At 34.3% G+C, this 23,532-nt stretch overlaps 1 protein-coding gene across 4 annotated transcripts in view; it reads left to right on the top strand.

The window, feature by feature from the left end:
* The window catches only part of LOC129739381 (phosphofurin acidic cluster sorting protein 2), a 105,032-nt gene that overhangs the window by 57,445 nt on the left and 24,055 nt on the right, over window positions 1-23,532 (top strand). The window lies entirely within an intron of this gene.

A 23,532-nucleotide genomic window follows, 5' to 3' on the forward strand; every position in this document is an offset into this window, starting at 1 on the left:
ATAGTTGATAACTTAGCCAAAAGCGCTATTAATGATCTCGAGACACCTATTTCACTCATGTTTTATGATATGCTGTCAAAAATAAAAATGAAGATACAGAAAGAATGGAGTGAAGAATGGTTGAATGTGCAAAATAATAAACTAAGAAACATCAAGTCAGTGACGAAGCCTTGGAATTCATCAAATCGTACTTCGAGAAAAGATTCGATCGTACTGACTAGAGTACGTATAGGCCATACAAGAATCACTCATAGCCATCTATTTAGAAGAGAACCTGTACCTTTGTGCGATGTTTGTAATGAACAAATCTCAGTCGAACACCTATTATTCAAATGTTCAAAATTTAATGATCAAAGACACAAATTAGGGATAAGTAATACTGACCTTGAAGACAACACATCTCGTAACGATGCTATAATCAAATTTTTAAAAGAAACAAGTTTATACCTAGAAATCTAAGAAGAACAATTGTAAACTAGAATATCAATAATCTTATGTATTAGGGGAGATAGGTGCAGATAGCCTAGTATTGAGCTGAGCACTTCTAAAACAAATAAATAAATAAATAAAAAAAAAAGTAGGTACCTACTTGTACTCAAATTCAAATCTCGGAATGCATTACATTAATATGAAATATTTTGCTAGCGTATTAAAGCGTGTTAAATTTGGTATCGATCATCTGAACCTCATTTTTTCGTATGATCAACAGTTTTGTTGATATTAGTGACTTAATGATAGAAAAAATTGTTAAAAGCGCTTTTATTTTTGAGAAAGTTTTAGACTCGAAGGAAGCATTGAAAAAAAAATTATTTTCTATTGGCTTCAAATATCAATTCAAAACAAAGATTTCAAGTGTTTTTTTTAATCGATTGAAAGTTGAAGACGACGTTATAGTAACTTTACCATACAACATTTTTTGCATTTTTAAATAATTTAACAAACCACGGTGTACTTATACTATACTATGGAAGAATTAAACATGGTAAATCTCACTCACTCCAAGTAAAAATTAATTATTAGCTAACCAGAAGGTCACAAGCCAAATTTAAGAACGATCTCTGACCATGGGGAAAGGTTGCTTGAGTCTCACACGTGAAAAGTAGCAAAATACCTAACTCGGGAGGAACAAAAAATACTGGTTTTCCATTAAAAACTTTTTTTTCTTCACTAGCCGATTACTTTTTATGAACAATTTTCTTAAAGCCTTACCTTTTTTAGTCGAAGACTGCAACCCGATTGGACCTAAATCAAAAAAGTTATTACGGTTCAAAAATTATATTTTGGTCGAAAATTGTCGATAGCAAAATTATTCACCTTCAATATGCAAAAAAGAGATTTCAAATTAATGTTAGGCATTCAGATATATTTGAATTTGAGTACAAGTACCTTTTTTTTTATTTTTTCCCAAATTTCATATTTGGAGCATAATTCAAAAACTGTTCTACTGAAATTTTTTTGAATTTCATTTTTGGATTCAGCACCCGATTTCACATTAAAAGTTTACTTAGTTTACTTAGTTCAAAAATGCTGTAAACTAGCGTTATTAGTTATAGGCCAAGTTAAATGAAGTCCTGAAAATCATCTTCAAAGTCGTTGGAAATATTATCATTAAAAATTTCATCGGTTGATTCACCGTTAAATTTGTTTTTATTCAAGACATATAGTCTTCTTCAAAAAATAATGAATGAGAATATTTTCGCTTGCCTTGATTTGATGTTATAGGTTCCGAAAATGTAAATAGAATGTGTTATCTCAAACCGAAGACAATATATTTTAATGATGCTTTTTCTATATTGAATTAGACACTAATGCCATATCGAATCAATGGTTTTTTCAATTTTAAAAACAACTCGAAAACCAAAACAGTCCACAGTGCAAAGTTCGGATGCAGAAAATTGTAAAACTCCCAAAATTCAATAGAAAAACGAATATTCTACGAAAATTCGTCAGCAGTAAGTCTCACCAAACTTTAAAATACATGAAACACAAAATTATAACCAACATAATCCAACACAGAAACCCAATGACAGCAGTTCAAGATAAGCCGAATCAAACTTTACAAGAAAACGACACTTTATCGGTAAGCACCAACAAAACTTAAAGTCGAATTTCACTAAGTTAACAATAAATTGTAGCCCCTGATGAAGATCCAATAAGGATCGAAACGTTGGAGTAAAAAACAGTCGTTTTTACTTGAAAATCCGAGACTGATAGCCGTTAAAAATCCCTAAAAAAAATCAACCAAAACAGTCGTTCCATTCATAAATAAAAAAAATAAGCCTCTGGTCAAAATTTTATAGGTAATATATTTTTCCTTTTGGAATTCCACTTGAACTTCCTGATAGTTGGTTTGATGTCTTCCTCCAGATTCCGCTACTTTTCTTCACTGTGTAATGAACCCTTTTCATCGATGGTTCTTTGTCAGGTCCGCCGTCATCTGTTAATATTTTATTCATTTAGGCTTTTGTTCTATATTTGGCTCATAGCCAACAGTTGGTCACACAGTTAACGCTGCCAATAATCGATTTCTTTTTTGTTTGAATAGTTCAGTTACAGATATAGGTGGTTTAATGTTGCATTATCTTAAACATTGTCAAATAATTTTCAAATGTTGCACATGTTTTGTTTGTATTGATTCTGCAAATAATATGAAACTAGGAACTTTTCCTGGAACACAAATTAATACATTTACATTTCTAACGCTGGGTCCTATCTAATCATCTGACTCTCCTTGCCAAAAGTAAGCAAAACGTGGCTGACATTTACACTCCGGTGTTGTGGCTTACACCAAGTGCACCGATGTCGCTTATAATAAATGACTTTAGTGGTATGAAATGCCTTACCATCAACAAAATCTGAGCAGCGAAACAAGGCAATCTGTTTTGTACAGTCTCACAATAACGTCCTCATGTAATATTTTCAGCACATGGCCTTTCGATGATATAGGTCAGTTTGTATGCAACGTATAGTCCGGCAAGTGACCACATTTGTTTGTGAGTGACACAAAAATATGGGCAACTAGCGAAACACCTTTGGCTCGGTGAAGGCCGAGTATTTTGGTTTCGATAAGATTTGTTGTGCAATAAAGGCAATCGTTTTGGGCTGTGGGGCAATTAGCAATGTCCCTTGAAACTAACTTTGCAATACTGCACACTTATAGACTAGTTCAAGAAGACTCGTCCAAACATTTATTGGAAAATTGAAAACATTTTAAAGTTAGTTTAGTTAGATGATCAAGTCTTGTGCGTGTTTGTAGCTATCAATGTTTTTGTACCGGCTAATAAAATTTTTTAATAATTTTTTTTCAGTTTTTATCTATTTGTTACAAATTTTTAAAGTGACATTTTTCAACCTTTTTTTAATTATATGTGTATAAATGTGGAAATGTGTATCAATTTGATTTTGGTTTGATTTCCAAAACTCGTAATCATTTCAAATCGGTTAACGAATTGATAATTCTTTCTCTCTTCTGTTCGGCAGCAGACCAAACGGAAGCGAAACATTTAAGAAACGTACCCATGCGTCGTTAATGTCAATGTCAAGAAAAGTAAAAGCCAATTGCAGGGAGGAGATATTTTTAGTATTCACACACAACTATATACCGGGTGTACCTTTTCTGGTTATACCTCTAGCGTGGCGGGCGTCTGATTTCCATTGTTGAGTCACGAAAACTGCGACAGATCTTTCCTAGTCATGATGCATGGTGCGTTGTTGGAAACAGGAAAGCCGCACCTGAATTGATGAATCGATACCTGCAGGTTTGAAATAATGCTAGAGTGTTCCATTTTTTATTTTCGTTCTATCCAATTCGACATGATTTGTGACATGGTTTGTTCGATTTTTAAAACTTCTTCTGTACTATGACAAATGCAGAAGGAAGGTTTCAATTGAGATAATAATTAAATGTAAATTAGATCGCTATACGGAAAGTTTCTCATAGCTCATTTCTAATTTGGAATGTAGTCGAGAAATTACTAGTTAAGCAATCTTACGTCGTTTAAGTTTATACATGAATGGTTTGTATCATCGATCGCAACTTAACTTTTCTATCTTTAATATTTTACCGAAATCAATGTAATTAAAATACCTTTATGAAGTGAATGTCCAAATTAAATTTCCTCAATATTTTTTAGAAGGACTCACAATTTCCGATCTAATTTTTATTTCAAAGATATCTCAAGTCTCAAAGCATGAAGCATTCTATTGAAATACCTGGTTTCCATGATAAACAAAGAGCTCTCAGACGTTCCGAATAGGATACTTTTCATGAGTTCTATTTATGATGCAGGCAGACGTGTCTTCATTGGTTGAAACATGAGAAAAGAACGTGACGTAGCAAGGAAAATGATAGAAAGGTGGGCTGGTAACAAATTTGTCGGTTGCATATTTAAGGAATTTATTAAGTAAAATGTCATTCGGGAATATCAGTAAGATGATGTTCTTCTGTGTTCCTCAGAACAACTGCATTCCTCAAGGCTCAAGGTTTTGTTTTCAAAGATTTACGGAGTTTCAGAACCGAAAAGTTTTTATTTATGGCTAATATAATTGAATTTCAATTAGAGGTTGTTCTTTTTATAAATTCGATATGTCTACTATTTATTTGTGTGTAGATAATGGCATGACATGATGATAAATCTTTTAAATGCAATCCACCAAACATAAAATAGTACCTATTTTTTTAAAGAAAAAGTAAACTTTCTTTTCTCGTTAATTTTCAATAGCGCCAGGTAACAACATCTTTGTTTAGCTAACGTCAGGTTGAGTCCTTTATCAAAAACCGCACTTCTCAGCACAAACAGCAACAACAACAAAAAGAAAATTGACAGCGAGAAAAAGTTGCTGTAGGTTGCAACAAAACAAACACCGTTCTCTGTGGCCTTAAGAATCGTCTGGTGATTAATTTAGCGCTCTCGCTGCTTACATTTATTCTGTCTACGTTCGTAGTGTTTGATATGTTTACGATGAGGGTTAAGACCTAGCGCGTTCGTTGAAATAATCTTGTCATTTGTACCTATATTTAATGCATCGGACTAGCACCGCTAGTATGCTATTTACTCATATCGGCCAATGAATTTCAAATCAAAACTGGGAAAAACGACATGCGAGGGAAATCATTTTTTTCTTCAATTCATACTATTGAAAAACTAAAAAATGAAGTTTATCAAGACCAGACTTTTGTTCAGAAGCCTCACATAGCCATTACTTTTTCCTTTAATTTAATTTGAGTGAGAACCGCGATGCATATTTCAAATTAGAAGAGCGGATCAAGACTTCAAACATCCAATCAGGAGTCGACCTCGGAATGCAGCTGTTGAGTTCTGACACTAAATTCAGGTTTTAGAATAAGATTTCTGATTCTGAAGGCGGATTAGTTTGAATTCAATATGTTAATGTATGACTAAGCTTGACATGCATAATTCAGACATGTAATCTAGATTCAACCATCTCATTCTGGACTCGAAATAAGATTAAAAAGAAATCATAAAATAGCAATCCAAATGCAAAGATTTCTTTTTTTGATGCGCCTGAATAAAGATACAAGCAGCCAAACTTCCAATAATGTCATATTGACACTCTAGAGCGGATTAGAGTTATTTTTAACATGTTAAATGGTAGGTATTTGTAACTATAGGGGAGATGGGGGCATAATGGGGCATTCCCAATTCGTGGAAAACGGCGAAGTTGGTGCTACTACCGAAACCCGGGAAACCCCCAGGGCATCCATCATCATATAGACCCATTTGTCTGCTGGACACCCTTGGTAAGCTACTGGAGAGGATAATATTAAACAGACTTATTATCTAAACAGAAGGCGGAAGTGGACTGTCGGACAGACAGTTCGGTTTTCGGAAAGGGAGATCTACGGTGGACGCCATCCGTATGGTGACAGAGTACGCGAAGCGCGCATATAAAAAGAAGCGAACAGGTGTTCGTCACTGCGCTATTGTGACGATCGACGTTAAGAATGCCTTCAACAATGCCAGCTGGGAAGCGATTGCCAAAGCGCTTCACAGGATGCTTGTTCCCAATACTCTCTGCAGGATAATAGGAAGCTTCTTCGAAAATCGAATCTTGACGTACGAAACCGAAACTGGGATACGATCTACTGCCCTAACAGCGGGTGTTCCACAGGGTTCCATACATAGACCTGTGCTTTGGAATGCCATGTATAATGAGGTGTTAACGCTGAAACTACCAGCAGGCGTGCAGATAGTCGGATTTGCTGACGATATCGTGCTCATGATTACCGGCGAAACAATCGAGGAGGTAGAAGACCTTGCAACGGTGTCCGTAGAAAGGGTTGGCATCTGGATGGAGGGAGTTAAGCTTCAGATAGCTCACCATAAAACTGAAGTTCTGCTCGTGACCAATAAAAGAGTTGTGCCGCACATGGAGATTACTGTTGGTGGGCACACGACATCTTCGAAACAGCAGCTGAAATACCTTGGAGTAATGGTCGACCATCGCTTAAGTTTTGGTGCGCATGTCAAATACTGTTGCGAAAGTGCATCGAAAGTCATAGATTCATTGGCCTGGATTATGCCGAACTGCCATGGTCCAAAAAGTAGCAAGAGACGTCTCCTTGCGAGCGTAGCACTGTCGAAACTACGATACGGAGGAGCGGCCTGGATAGAGCTCCGCGATAGAGGTAGAGCGCAACAGATCCAAATTACGGAGCACACATCGGTTGATAGCCATGCGAGTTTCCTGTGCGTACAGGACCATATCAGCAGATGCAGCTTTTGTCATCGCGGGCATGGTTCCCATCGACATAACTCTGGCGGAGGATATGGAATGTTACAAAGCAAGAGCTGTTAGAGGAGTGCGTAATATTCAACGAGGAGCATCAATGCTCAAGTGGCAGGAGCAATGGGACGCATCGAACAACGCAAGATGGACGCATAGGCTAATCCCGAGACTTTCAGATTGGGTAAATCGGAAGTATGGAGAGGTCAACTTCTACCTGACGCAGTTCCTTTCGGGTCATGGGTGTTTTTAGCAATACCTTCATCGGTTTAAGCTTATCAACTCGCCTTATTGCCCGGAATGCGTAGAGACGGAGGAATCGGCAGAACATGCTATCTTTGTCTGCCCCAGGTTCAATTCAAGGCGTCAACAACTTCAAAATTTGAACTCTGAAAACATAGTGAGTGAAATGTGTCGCAACGAACAGTCATGGCGTGCTATAGTCGACGAAATCTCGCAAATCATGCGCGATCTGATAAGGATCAGGAAAGATGATGAACGGAGAGAGCGAGATAGTCAACCAAATTTGACAAGCTAATGAAAGGTCTTGGGCCTCGTATGACACTTCAATTCAAAAGCAACGCGATCTTAGGGCGCGGTATAACCCTAATCTGGACTCATACGTGTGGTGGGACTTAAAAGGTCTCACGTACTCAGCTACGATCTTTCCTGCAGCAAAAGGAAGCGGAGATACCATTCGGGGTGGTCGTGTCGGGATTCTAGCTTAGTAGTTTCTCAATCGGCCATGCCTTGGTGGTTAGAAATCCTGCGGAAGTGGTTGCTGTGACGGGCGCGAGTTACTTTGAAAGCGTTACCTAACCGGCACACGTTTCGAGGTCCCCGGGATAGTGGATGCTGTGACGGGCGTGAGTTATTATGAAAGCGTTACCTAACCGGCACACGTTTCGGGGTCTTCCGTACCAGTCTGAAGTTGGCGATAGAAGAAAAGGAGAAGGAGGAAAAAGGAGAAAAAGGATAAAGCAGAACGATGATTAAGGAGAAATTGAGGAAAAATTGAGAAAGAGGAAAAGGGTGAGATGTAAAAGTGCATGAGCACAGCCTACCCCTTGATGTAGTATCATAGGGCGAAACCAAGGGGCACATCTGGCACACGAAGTCCAAGGTGGTTTTAGTGGGACGAACCCACACACGGCAGCAAACACCCGGCTGTTATGGTTTGAAGTCAAATTTCCATCTTGTAAAAAACAAAAATGGAGGCATAATGGCCACCTTAAGGAAAACGCTTATTTAACCATAGAGAACAGCTGTAATATGTGAATTACATCATTGTTTCGTGTTCAGACACTCAAATAGTCTATTGCCTAATTGGATGAAACTTGAAAAGTAGATAAAAACGTTTAAAAATGCATTTTAAAAATGTTTGCCTAAAGCTGAAAACCAGTCACTGTAGAGGCATAATGAGAAACCCCCCGAGGCAGTATGAGCACCATTAATGAAGGCATAATGAGCGTTTTCTGCCGGGGATTCTAGCAGCGAATTCGACTCGATGAAGTCAACTGAGTAATAGAGCTACAGCTTAACTTGTATCGTCTGACGATTTGGCCTATTGGTAAGATGTCGGAGAGGTGTTCAGTAGGCTCGAGTTCGATCCCTGGTCGAGGTGATTTTTTTTTCATCCATCATTCATGATCATGATTGCACTAAACGGTGAGGCGTAGATTTATCAACCAAAGCAATAACAAAATAATCTAGGTCTGTTTGTAGAATTCAAAAAATTAACACATGCTCATACATTATGTTTCTGGTGTTTTGTTTGGCGGTTGATGCTTTGATGCTATTAGCCGTATAATGTAACAATAAAAAAAATCAATCATGAATGGTATGTTCAAAAAAATCCCCTCAAACAGGACTCGAACTCGAGTCTACTGATTACCTCTCCAACACCTTACCAATAGGCCAAATTGACAGACGAAACAAGTCAAGATGTAGCTCTATTATTCAGTTGACTTCATCGAGTTGAATTCGCTGCTAACGAATATGAATTTCCTGATATAAAAAAAATTAAAATTTTTAAATTTATTAATTATCATATTTATCTCTTGCTTTCAAGTAGCTACTTATTTTTTAAACTTAAACTGGAAAGGTATGCCATTTGAAGATTTTAATTTAAACATCTTAATATTTATTCACCTTTAGAAAATATTATGAAAGTAAGTATGTCCACGTGGACCCCTATCCCCCTCTCCGTGGACAAGCGTGTACATTTCCATACCCCCCTCCCCCAGATCAAGATGATTTTAAGGTCATAAAAGCTTATTTCGTGGTGTTCAAAAATTATAATATTTTCGTCACTTGAGAACCTAGCCGGTTATTATTTAATATTTCTGTAAAGAAGAAAAGCATATTTCTTTTTTGGTGAAAAATTAATACTAGAGGTAAAACGAAACAAATCCTCATGAAAATTCGTTTAAGAAAATACGTACTTATGTAGAAAAAAGGAGTGCTCGTTATGCCCTCATCTCCCCTACACACGGAAGAATTTTATATTTGTGCCGGTTTTATGCATTTGGAATTCACACGAAAGAGTATTCTGGCTTGTTTTAAACTTGATCTTATGTAAAGTTCATTTATGGCAGGAAGGTGCCAAGTGCGAAATACACAAGTAACCTTCAACGTTCGAAGCATGATTAAAAACAGACCTAGAATTTGAATCATCCGTTCCATTCCATTGACTAGCACAATTTCATCAGAATCCATGTTTCATCGCCCATCACGCATACAAGATGATAATATAAAAGCGGTAGCATCCTCATTAGAATGTTATCCAAATACTACAAATGAACGAACGTTGCTCTGTGTCGAGATGATTTATTTCCACAGTAACCTTCACAGGAAGAATCTCTATCACAAACGCGAATGTTTTTTATGTAGATACTAACATGGTTGGTATCATTTGGCAAATTAAATCCGCTGCTATTTCGTTTTCAAAATTTCGATCTGCATCATTTTCTGGGGAACGGGACAGGCTTGTGCGATTTTTTTTTCGCCACACAGCTGTTGCAATAATGATACAATTGTTCTTGACATTTAAATAGTTGCCAAATAGCGTATTCGTATCATGGGGTTTTTCTGGCAAACGATTCAAATTGTGTAACCAATCTAACCGCTTCAAATGTGATGTGCCTATGCAGATGAATAACAGGCAAACATTTGACTAATTACCTTTTCTTTCTTTTTCTTTTCAGGTACCTAATTATATATGCCCAAGTGCAGCCCGATGGTGAAATAACAATGAAGCACTTTTCCGTGTTTCTGGTAAACGTGTAACCTGTATTCTGTTTGCTTTCGTTTTATATCTATAGCTCTATGATGAATAAGTACCTATATTTTTTTCAGATGAAAATACATACTAACATTTTTTTCATAAAGGTGCTGAACTGTAGCAAAACAAACCCACCTCGATACCTCTATATTTTCATATCAATCTTTGTAAGGAACGATACAACAAACTGTTTGCTGTATATGATTCACGTTATTAATTTGTTATCCATCGCTCGAGATGAGTCATCCGGAAACGATGCACTCGAACTCAATTTTCAGGGTGACGTGAATCAAAATGCTAAATTTATTAAGACAATTCGATTTTGTTCGGATGAATAAAACAAACATGTTATAAATGTATATACATACCCCTTGAATGTTGGTTGTGTGTAACCATGATTCGTGTTGCGGCTTAACTTCCGATAAACCACGTTGACCGCGCGCGTTTAGTAGCGTACACATGAATGAGATAACCGGGTGCCGTTGGTTTTTTTTTTCAATCTTGTTTCTGTTGCATCTTAAAGATAGTGAAACTGATCGGCGCCTTTGGGTTGCGTAGTGAAAAAAAAGAAAATAATTGTACCGTGTTAAGCTTGGTTATTATGATGTACATCATAGCCGTAGCAACGGGGTGGAGGGAGGATTTTGAGAGTTGAATACCCCCCCTTTTACATTTCAATTTCTCCCAACTGATTTAGCATGCGAATACTAAATAGAACCTATAAAAGTTGTGACGAAACCTCATTTCTCATTTCTTGGATAAAAATCTTGATATTTATGTTTTTGGAAACGAGATTGATAGCACATCTCAAATCTATCAAAAATTTTGTAAAATTCAATTTTTTGAGCAACTTACTTAGTAGGGGAAGTTAGGGTAACTCGCTCTGTATAAAATAACCTGTTCAAGATGAACGTTAACCAAATCAATCATTTATTTTTAAATTTCATCAATTTTTATTATCTTTGAACATATTAAATTTACAAAATATATTGTCCTAGTTATAGCAAAAATAGTTTGACATAAAAAAATCACAGATTTTCACCAATTTCAAACATCTTAAAGTATAGTTTTTCAGCAAAGTTCCGCTTTACATATTAAAATAAAGAACTAAGATTCAACTTTTTGAACAAACAAAAAGTTGTTGCTAATATTTGCTAATAAAGAGGTTATTTAATTTTTTGTGAGGCATGTTTTTTTATGTTTATCATGAAATTTATCATTTTTCTCAGTAACTCGTTCTAAGAATGGAAGCCTACTGTTAAGTGTGAGATTTCTTTTTTCAACAATTAGCTTTAATAAAACCTACCACTAATTTTTTACTCAAATTACTCAAAAAATCAATTTTCTTGTTCTCGAATTCCTTTTATATAACTAATCCCATACGAACTCCGTTTCGCTTCAACTTGGAGTATGTCATGAACAGTTTGTATGAAAATATCGTTGCCTAACAACGCAATTATAGCCAAAAAGTTAAACCCCTGTTATACAATCGGTGGCCTCTTATGCAATCTTAAATATCTGAAATCGATTGCCCGTCCCTCAAAATTCCCGTGTGCAAATTTTTAATCACGTTATTATTGCAATCCATTGCATAACAACGTCAATATTGCTAAAGCAGTGAAAAAAGTAATTAATATGGACGACCCCTTCCGTCGAGTTTTGGCAAAACATGTGGAATCGATTGCCCGTTCCTGTAAACTACCATGTGCACATTTTCATCCCAATTCGATGTATAATAACGACAATATCGCAAAAATATTGAAAAGCGAATATGGAGGACCCCCTCCGGTCGGACGAATATTCGGCGCCGAATATCGCCAAAAAACCGTTAAGCCTAATATTCGGCTCACCGAATAGTTGAGCTAAGTATTCGGCCGAATAGGCCGAATATCTGTATATATATAAAAAGCAATTTCTGTATGTTTGTTTGTTTGTTTGTTTGTCCTCTATAGACTCAGCCGTCTTAAGAGCTAGAGGTCTGAAATTTGGCACTGATGCTCATTAAGACCAGGAATAATAAAAAATGTTTTCAGTTTTTCGGATGACCCCTTCTGAAGGGGGTCGTCCATACAAGACAAATATTGTTTTCGCGATAATGACGTTACTTTTCGTCGGATCGTGTTGAAAATTTACACATGAATGTTTTGAAAGACGGGCAATTGATTTCAGGTGTAAAATTTTGTGTAAGAGGTCAGCCAAAGGGGTCGTCCATATTAACTATACGCTATTTTTGCGATATTGTCGTTATTATACATCGCATTCAGATGAAAATTGGAACACGGTAGTTTTGAGTGCCGTGCAATCGATTTGAGGTTTCAAATTTAGTGTCAGGGATCGGAAAAAAGGGGTCGTCCATATTAAATTTTCAGTATCTTAGTGATATTGACGTTTTTATACACCGGATTGGGATGAAAATTTGCACATAGGAGTTATTAAGGACAAACAACTGATTTGACTTATCCAAACTAAAATCAGGGGTCGGCAAAATGGGTCGTCCATGTTAACTAAGGCTATGATCATTTAGTATCCGGGCACTTTATTTCGGTGATAGCTACGTTAATAGAGATCGGATATGCAAAACTTTAGTAGCGTTGTGTTGGTTATGAAAAGGACTATCTTGCCTATTATTGATAGATTTTTAAGTTAACGTGTGTTTGAGATATTTACGATGCAAAAAGACATGGTAAAAATAATTTTGCACAAATTGACTCCTTTTACGCATTTTGCGCCTCGAAAATTCTTCATTGTTGACTTGAAAGCTCATGAACCGTTGGTTTTTTCTGATTTTTTTTTTTCGAACCAAATGGTTAAGAAGTATAAGGAGCCACTCTAGGATCCACATGATGTTCAAACCAACCATCGGAGTGCAACTCTTGATCTTAAATATGGTAAAAAGTCTATGGTTATTGGGGATAACTGAATGCAGACTCCTTAAATAATGCAAAAAATTCATTTCCGGCAGGCAAAAAGTGTTGCCTGACTAGTAGACATCAAGTAAATTACTAATAATGATCAGTTCCAAAGATCGCAATCTGTGCATCCGGTTTTTACGCAATATGACAGATGTGTTCTGATGGACAACAAAATTTATGTTAAAATCGGATTAAAGAAATCAAATTCTTCGAGATGCCTACTTATGAAAAAGTTCCAACCAGATTCCAATTGCTTTTTCCAGGTGAGTTTGTGTAAAATATCATGATTTTGCAAAGGTTTTGCTTCTGTGGTAAAAAAAATAAATCAATATATGACTGAAAAAAGTGTGCAATTTTTATCTTTGCGCACTTTTTTATGAAAATGTTAGAATATTTCTTGAAATCATTGATAAATAATTTTTTTATATTTTTACATTAAATGTCATATTAACACCTTCACTTCCTCCATAAAAAGTTTTTCGATCAAATGAATAGTTTTTAAAATACACACGTTTGTAACTGCCCGGATACTAAATGATCATAGCCTTATTCACTGTTGATGCGATATTGTCGTAATTATGCATCGGATTCAGACGAAATTTGGTACACGAGAGTTATGAGAGATGAGCAATGGATTTCAGGTATTAAATTCAGTGTAAGGGGCCGGAAAAGGGGGTCGTCCATATAAACCTTTCAATATTTTTGCAATACCGTCGTTATTATACATCGGATTGGGATGAAAATTTGCACACGATAGTTTTCAGGGATGGGCAATCGATTTCAGATGTCAAATGTTTTGCCAGGGGTCGACGAAAGAGGTCCATTAAAAAAATTTTTCACTGTTTTTAGAAATATTGGCGTTATTATGGATTGCTTCGAAAATTTGCACACGGGAGTTTTTGGGGAAGGGCAATCGATTTCAAATATCAAAGATTGTAAAAGAGGCCACCAAAAGGGGTTTAAATTTTTAACAATAATTGCGTTGTTATGTAATGATTTAGTCGAAATTCATACTCGTGGTTTTTTGGCACGGTCAATTGATTTCTGATTTCAAATTTACACAGCAAAAATAAAATCAATCAATTTCACATCGAAAACGATGCAAATTATTGGACCATCGCTTTAGCCACAAATTTGTGTTTGAATCTAAAAATACATCATGGTTTGTAAAACGACAAACGACGTAAATGTCGTAGAACGTGAATTTACATCACTCGACGTATTATTCGAATTTTAATTTTACATCGTTATCAATTTAAATTTAATCTCTTTAGGAAGCGCTTTTATATTTACTCACATTCTATAAATTGATAGCAATAAACAAATGCTGTGCCCAATTTATTATTTAAAGATGAATATCAAGGCAATTTGCTGATGTACGTTATTCGAAAAATTCTCAAAGAGTCGACAATTTCAATAGCAACGTTTTGGAAATTATGATCATTTTTAGATTGAATCAATCAAAAACATAGGAAGATTTAACAACCTCTAGGATATGTGATATGAACATATTTCAAAAACTAGCCGTATGATATTAATTGTAAAAAATATAGATATATTTGTTTATATTTTTTTGCTCATAAAAACCTATTCCATGGTAATTGTTTTAACATGTGTTCGGAGCTCGAATTTGAAAAAGTAAAACCATGAGGATCTGATGCGAATTACATTGTAAACTTATTGAAAAGATTATTTTAATTTTTCTTATCCAGCATCCCTTATTTAAGCTATTTTGAAAAACAATTTTAACATAGTCTATATATACATATTAAACTCAATTTAAACTAACACGTTACATTTTGAAATCTTGGTGAATATGTTATCCATGATAAGTTATACTAAATTTATTTTTTCTTGCCTTTTGCTTAAAAAGGTTTTGCATTTTTAAAGTTAAACGTAAATGTTGAGACAGTAAAGAGCAAAAAAAGAATTAGAGAAATCTATAAATTGCTATCATTTGATTTTAAACAAAATCGAAAAACAACGGTGACTTCTTAAGTACTGTCTCTTTTTCAATTTTTTATTCAATACTTTCTGGTTCTTAAGTCCCATAAGTTTAATAATTGAATTAAATTATTGTTTACATTATTCAAAATCAAAAGTACATGTATTCAACCGTTTTTTTCTATTATTCACAATATGTGCTGTTGATTTTAAATCATTTGAAATACTTTCTTAAAAAATGGTATCTATCGGTTCACGATCCTATCTAGGCAGGAGAAAAATCCACATTATAAAGCAATAAATCGTCTTAAGATTTAATCCCTTTCATAGTTAATACATGATAGATTCGTATAATCATTTCGCGTTCTCTGAAAACTTGCCTCATACGTAAAATCCATCGAGAAACACTCGATTTGAGTTCTTTCTAAGTTCAGGAAACTCAGTCCAATTTAAACTAAAAAAATCATAAAGTAAATCTTACACAAAATGATAATAACAAACTAAATCAACTTTGCCTTTGATCGTAGTAACGTATACCTGTCACAGAAAGATCAAATCATCTGGATCTGGAGAGCAGCCATTCGTTTACACTAATCATTCAGTGAAGTGGTACTTGATTTGACCAATTGTATGGTTAAGCTCAACAGCTTTTTCGTGCTAATTTTGAAGTAGTTACAGATAACACTGATAGCAACTTACGGTTAACTGTGATCAAACATCTTAGGACCCAAAGTTTATTCGTTCCTTAAAAACATCACTATTCCAGCTGGGTGAGTCTGGTCTACTGTTCCGACTGTTCTCGATGTTTGGTGAGCAGCATAGTGACGCATAATTCTTACGGAATCCAGCCACAATTATTGAAGAATCATATTCATATCCTGTTGTCACAATGATTTCGTCATTTGTCCTTTTCTCGACAATGTTCCAGCAAACTAAAGCAGTTCTTGAATCGATCCAATACAGCTGTTTCCCATCATTAGTCTGAATCACAATAAAAAAGAGCAACAATTTAAAGAATCCATCGAAAATTCCATTGCAAACTTACCGTATTTTCGTAACTTGGAGGTATTCAGACTTAGATAATCAGCATCAGGTCGAACTTTTCAGACACCAGTAGATTTTAATAACGGTTTAGAGTAAAAACCAGGAAACTAAAAACCAAAAAAACGGAGCTCAATTTCGCGATTTGTTTTTGTCTACCAATGTTTTTGTTTTTGCTTTCAATTCTAGCATAATATTACATAACGACATAAGTACGAATTAACTTTCCAAATATTTCAAATGAGAAAAACTAAAAACGAGAAAACAAATTACAATCTAACTTTGAAATCGTGCAATATTGGACGTCATTTTTATACAGTTTTCAACGTTTTTAAATTCGCAAAATATTTTATTTTTACAGGTTACATCTTTCTGAAGTGTCTCGCTCGAAGTTCGAATTTTATCGAAGCTAATCGTCTTCAAGCTCTTCAAGAAGGTTGAGTAATGAGTTTGACATATACATATCTCGTCATTTCAAGAAATCCAAATTTTCAAATATCTTAAAACATCCATTGATCTTATTAGAAAGTTACTCTAGTTTTTTGTGGATGATAAATTGTCGATGAACAGATGAACCTGAACCATTTGGAATGATTGAATTTTGTTTAAGGAAATGATCAGTTCTGGTAACAATTTTTTTTATTTCTGTTTTCCGTTCCATTGCCTTTAATTAGTTGATTTTATGGCGTTATCTAGTATCGTCATATTCTACGAATACACTTGCTGTTCAGTTGCGTTGAATAGATCAAGTTCTCTTTATAGGTCACCTCTTTTACAAGCTCTTCCGGAATTTTTATTGCGTAGAAATAAAAGCAACGGATGTTATTTACAACACATTTTCATTTGCACTTAAAGAATTCAATCTGAACTTATCACGCAGTAGCAATCCGAGTATTTTCAAAAGTTCCACAATGTGTCATTTAAGTTACTTCATACACCACCATCGGCTTTGTATTTCCACTGGTTTAACTTACAATCCTTCTTTTAACTTACAATCAATCCTTCCTGAATATAATTGAGGTACACATTTCAGCGTTTTCTTGAACAAATTTCACATTTCCTCCAACCGGTTCGCCTAAAGTTATTGCTAAACTGACGCGCAATAAAAGGCAACTGAGTTACTCTGTATAAACTGTACCCAAAGTTTGAATTTACATCTAGTCGATGTGATTTTTTCCATCTTCATATAAATTTTGTATTGCGACCCTCAAAAAAGGCCTGTATATGATATAAAATTGCGTGCTTCATTATTCGCAAAGAATTAAATGGTTTTCGATGTAAAATTATGTTGAATTTCAAATCACATTGCTAATTTTTACATCGTTTAAAGAATTGAATGTCGTGTGAATTTAACTATTTTTTGCTGTGTAGTAGCAGACGACACACTGAACCAAATCTGGAAATAAAATCTACTAGGTCATTCCAATAATTTTTAAAGTTAATCGCTCATATACAAAGTAATGATTTATCCTGTACAAGTTATTGGAAAATTCAATAAATTCTGCAAGTGTATTTTATCGAGGAAAAACATACTAAAAAGTATAGGAAAATCTAATGAATACCATGAGCTTAATAATATTAATCAAATGTATTAGAAAATCCATTAATTTTCAAATGTTTATATTTATATAGAATTTAAATTTTGCATATCTGATAAATTTACTAACAATTCGCATCGACTCGACATCGACTGATTTGTAAGATTTGGTTTGGTAAGAAAACCCGTAAAATGGCCAAAAAAGTACTGAAAACTGTACGCACCGAGGCCGAAAACATCGCTAGCGATGAAGGTAAGTGGAAAAACTGTTTTATTTAGCGATAATTTTAATTTTTTCTACCCCCCCGTACAGCTCGCAGTAGATGCCAAAAAAACTCTACCATCCGGTCGGACAAACGCCGGAACAGTTCCATCGCCGAACGAGGTGAAAATTGGGCAGAAACGACCATGCATTCACATAACGAACAGCAGGAGCCATACTTAGCGGAAAAAAACATCACTCGTCCAGTTCCTCAATCATGATTGCGAAAACATAACCAATCACAACATTCCGAAGGCTGGAGGAAGAGATCAACACCACCAGAAGCAGCTACCAGGAGCCAGTTTTTTTCACCGACGGCGGAAGCGCACTAAGCTGTCGCTGATCGTATCACCATCGCCACCACCAGCGGCAACAGCAACCAAATCCAAAAGCAGATATCCGCCGGAAACGTTTCTCGCATCGCATCATCCCACCTGCTGTAAGTTGTCATTTTTTCTTCTCCCACGGTGTAAGTGTATAGGAGATATAAATAAAATATTATAATGCTTCAAGCTCAGATGTTTTATTTTTCATAACAAATCCATTTAAAAATCGAAAGTAGAATTAAATACATTCATTTCATTGTCTAGAATAATCATTTTTATCAAATTACGATTATATTACTTTCACTGGAAATTTCAATAAAATTTATCGGAACGCTAAACTATATCCGCAAAATTTTGCGCTCATCTATAAAAAGTATTGGATTTTCTAGTAGTGCAAAAATACTAAAATTCCCAATACTGTTTATAGCCCGATTTTGTTCAGTGCAGTCGAAGTGATCGTCCAATATTTTTGCAATTATTACTTAACAATGAATTCAAAAGTGCATCTGGAAAATGCTTGACAATTGACTTTGAAAGCGAGACGGAGTTCGTATGGGATCAGCTAGTCTATTATAAAAATTTATAGGATAACAAACTTGTACATTTTTTCAAATGATTTTGCATAATTTATAAAATATCCAAAACTAATGTTGTAAAAGCTACACAAACATCCCAATTTTATGATTTTAGCTGAACATCTTAGGTGTATCCGAGTATTTACCACAGTAGACAGTAGAGGAGAACGCTGACGAGTATCACTTTATATCTTGATTATAATTTTTTCCAGACTTTCTTGATAAATCCAGGCTTACCCAGAAATCTTAAAGAGATTCAAGATAAGTTAAATCTTGTAGGAATGTCCAGATATTGTTTGAATTTCCCGAATTTCAATCGTATTTATTTTAATTATTTCAATTTAAAAAAAAACTAAAATTTCAATTTAAAATATTTTAGATATTATTTTTTATAACAATTTTTGAAAAATTTCAAAATGAGCATAAATTTTACGCTTTTTTATATTGTTTTTCAAAAATCGTCCTGAATACCTGACCGCGTCTATACGCGTGATTGAAAGTATGGTATGCTTAAGGTTAAAGATCATCTTAATTTACAACTATTTTGAGGTATCTTGCTCAAATTCGACCTTCGTCTAATTCGATATCAAATAAGCAATTGTAAATTGATTGGCACCTGTTTTGACAATTATTTATGAACATCTTCATTATTCATCAGTTCCCCTATTTAAGTATTTTTTCTAATTTTTTGAATTTGTACTTTTTTGAAGAAATCGAGATAAACGTTTTGAAATGCTCAGTGAGCGGAAGAGTTACATAGCTACATATATCCATGGAAGATTCAAGGAGAAGTTAAGGTGGTGCTCTGGCAATAACTACTCTAGGATCGATTTTTAAATTTCTTTCTGCTGAAAATAGTTTTGATAGCAAGAATTTACATAGATTAACTTATATGAACTTGAATTATATGCAGGAAGTATTGGAAAAGCAAAGGTACAAAAGTCAGAAATCGGCTAGATTTCTTCTTTTTTTAAAGCCCAGTTTTGCTTTGACTCTGAATAAAGGCAAATAAAAGGTCGCAGCAGAAATTGTTTGTTGTATTTTGTTAACAATATAACAAAGAAATAAATTTAACTTGATATTCTTTCAAAACAGATAAATTTAAAAAAAAACTCAACGATTTTCATATTTTATTACCGATTCATCATTTATTCTTAAGAAATATGAAATTTGATGTTTTTTTGGATAAATTAACACGTAAAGTTGAATGAAGATCCTTCATTGAAGAAACGTGTTTTTAACATAAAACTCAAATATAAAAATTGTAATAACCGCCCGATGAATTATTCTCGCGAAATATGCGTTAGATAGGACGTTTGCTTATCTTCAACATGGAAGTTTTTCAAACATGTAATTTATTTTTCGTTTTGGAGTTATCGGAATCAAGATAAGGCGAACTTATCGTAATTTTACCGACGTATATTTTCAATTTTGTGTCTTTAAAAAATGAATTCAAATATTGAGCTAGAGTATTATAAACAATAAGATAGCTTTTATCATCGTGAACATTTCACCTGAAGACATCAAAACTCTATGATTTGATTTAAAAAAGTTACGAGGTTTTGTCCAGCACAAAGCCTGTTCTGTCCCACTGTGTGTCGTGCGGGGTCTAGGAGGTGATTTTGGGTAAAAATAAAAAATGTTGGTATTTGATGTATCTTCATTAATATTGAAGATATCGATTTCAAATTTTTACACATGATAGCTGGAAAATATCTTCAACTTTTTACTTTTACTTCTTACTTTTCAGAAGTATCTTGTTTTAATTCTAAATTTCTTGAAAGTTCTGTATGGAATTGACATACAAACAACACTACATGAAATTGTCATTTAGGAACAAATATCAACATATTATAAAGTTATTTTGCTATCAGAGACATGCATTATGATTTACTTAACAAGGAACAGTGTTGTACTAAGAATTGGTTGAAAATATCATATTCCAATTTTTCGTAACACTGTTCAGAAAGTGTTAAATGTATGTGACTAAGGTTCAATCAAATGTTATTAAGTACCCTCTACTAGGGCATCATGCAACACTTTTCAATTTCAATGGCTTCTTAAAACATAATGTCCGCAGATAATCATACCGATTGTATATCATAAGTAGAGATGTACCGAATAGTGGTATTCGGCGAACGGCTGAATACCGAATATTGTCCTTTTCAACTATTCGGCCAAACAAATATTCGGCCGAATGTTCGGTCGAATATTCTGTCGAGTTTTTGATGTAGAAATGAAAAAGCGACAATTTCATTTTTCTTCTACTTCTTCTATCTTAATACTCCTTATTTTTTTTAATCGATTATTTTCAATCAGATGTATAATATATCAGATCTTTTTTAAGTAGAGATCTCTTTGATTTTCAAAATGTCACCAATAGTCAGAAGGACATCAGATGACTTGTCGCTTCTAGGACGTTTAGGGCCAAATAGATTGGGTACCAGTGAAATCTGGGACAAAACATGTCGAAACAGGTGCCAAGATATTTGAAATTACTTATTTTATATTGAATTCAGATGAATGTCGAATTTTAGCTAGATGTCTTCAAAATATTTACCGAAAAAATGATGATCTTTAACTTCAAGAATACCATATTTTCTACTAAACGAATCAACGCGGCGGGGTCTGGACGATTTTTTGAAAAGTTATAAAAAAAAGAACATCTTTCAACGAAATCTAGTCATCATGCTCAAACATACAAGAGGAAAAATTACTTAAAATTTGATGTTTTTATCGAATCACAGCAGCAGTGTTAAAATTGTATTATCTAGAATTACTAAAAAAATTGATGTTTATATTTGAATTTACTCTTAAAAATCGTTTTTGAAAGCAAAATTTAAAACTTGAGTATTTAATTTGAGTATTTATTTTATTTAGCAAATAATCTGGAAATTTCAAACAACATCTGACCACCCCGGTCAAATTTGACTCTACTTGAATTCTTCATTGGATTTATGGACAAGCCTGGAAATATGTAAAAAAATCTGTGGAACAAACGACAATCAAAGTATAAAGGTATTTACAGTGAAATATACACGGATACCTAAGGTATTTTACTGAAACCATAAGTTTTTGATGATTTGGTAGGTTTTTCAACATTACTTAAGAATATTCAAGTCTGTTCTTGTATAAAATTTGAAGAATAAGTATTGGCTCAACTATTCGGTAAGCCGAATATTCGGCTTAACTGTTTTTTGGCGGTATTCGGCGCCAAATATTCGGCCGACGAAGTATTCGGTACATCTCTAATCATAAGTTTCAAGGTTCATGCATGAGACATCAAATTGACGTAGTCAGAAAAATTATTGGTTTCACCAGTTTTTAATGTCGTGAGTTGTAATGTCGTAACGCATAAAGCACCAATTTCAGAACTTTTGATTTTTTTTTCGAATGAAATTTTACCGTTTTTCTGTCAAAAATGTTTTTAAAGAAAAATAGTGAACCTTCATGTAAGAGAAGCGACGTCTGAAACATAAAATTGCAATCGATACAAAAGAACTGTCACAATCGATTCCAATCGATCCGAGCTTTTGTCGAAGAGCTTTTAGCTTCTTAATTGGAAACTCAACCAAGAAAAGTATTGTGATTGCTGTTGTATTGCGGAAATGGCACCCATTTTGACACCTGTGTAAATAATTTCCACGCAGAAATATTTTCGCACTGACGCATACATAGACAATCGATGACAGTTTTTCAAATCAGCCGTTGCTCGCTTCTGATTTTCGAATTACATTTCCAAACGGCATAATCGTTGTTGTTTTGAACGAAAATTGTTTTGAAATGCGAACCAAGGATTTTAATAATAAAAGTTGATTGATCTACATATGAAAAAAAGCGAACGGAAAACATAATGCATTCTGTACATTCTGGTACTATAGCATGTTTGAAACAAACAAATCGTTTTTGTCATATTATGCTAGTAGACATTCTAGTAAAATCGTTTTTAGTGGCACATAAATAATCAAGTCTTGTTAATTTCAAAACCGCTGAATCCACCAAACTGCCCTAAGGTTCTTTCAAAAGAGAAGTATTAGGCCAAACAGTAACGGAAATTGAAGAAGTAGGATGCGTCCACCCAAAATACCGATTTGACGAAGTATAAATGGGGAAAACTGATCAATAACATGACTGAAAAGTGACCGCCAGCCGATACGAGATTCCAATAATAAAGTAGAAATCTTTCCTACAAAATACGATAAATATTTTTTTCATATATTTTTAGGAATTAATTTCGTAAAGCAAACAGGACAAATTGTTTCTGAACAGATTCTAAACTGTTTTAATATTGCCAAAGATACAGAGCAGTTTATGAAGCAATCCCTGTTTTCTTCAGTCGTCGTCTGTAAATTTTCTGAATTGTTAGCTAGGTAGTTGTACTCAATGAATCAAAAATCGCCTACCCACTAACAAATGATATTGTCCCTACTTGAACTTTTTATGACAGAATAAAATGTATTGAATCTATAATGACAAATTTTGTTGAAATGAATCCCGACATTATTTTTTCTTAACATTCGTTTGTTGCTATTAAGAAGCAATTCGGGAACATTGGGCCGTGGACTAATAAAAAATGAATTTCAGCATTGATTTCATTGTTTTTCCTTTTTATTAAAATTTAATTTAATTAAAAAAAAACATATGTCTTATTAAAAAGACATATGTTTTTTTTAATTTAATCAAATCTGTACCAACACGCCAAAAGGATCTATCTCCAAAAGTAAACAAAAATCATTTTCAGTACCTCATGATAGACCAATATTTGCACTACTTAACGGTAAAACCCTTTTGAGAAAATAATATTCCGTTACATTAAAAACTCAATTTGAGTAAAGGATCTATAAACATTCTAAACAAGAACTGCCATCACATTGATATACACCCTTCACTCCGGAACAATTTTTC

This window comes from Uranotaenia lowii, chromosome 1, assembly GCF_029784155.1.
Source record: "Uranotaenia lowii strain MFRU-FL chromosome 1, ASM2978415v1, whole genome shotgun sequence".
Classification (NCBI taxonomy): domain Eukaryota; kingdom Metazoa; phylum Arthropoda; class Insecta; order Diptera; family Culicidae; genus Uranotaenia; species Uranotaenia lowii.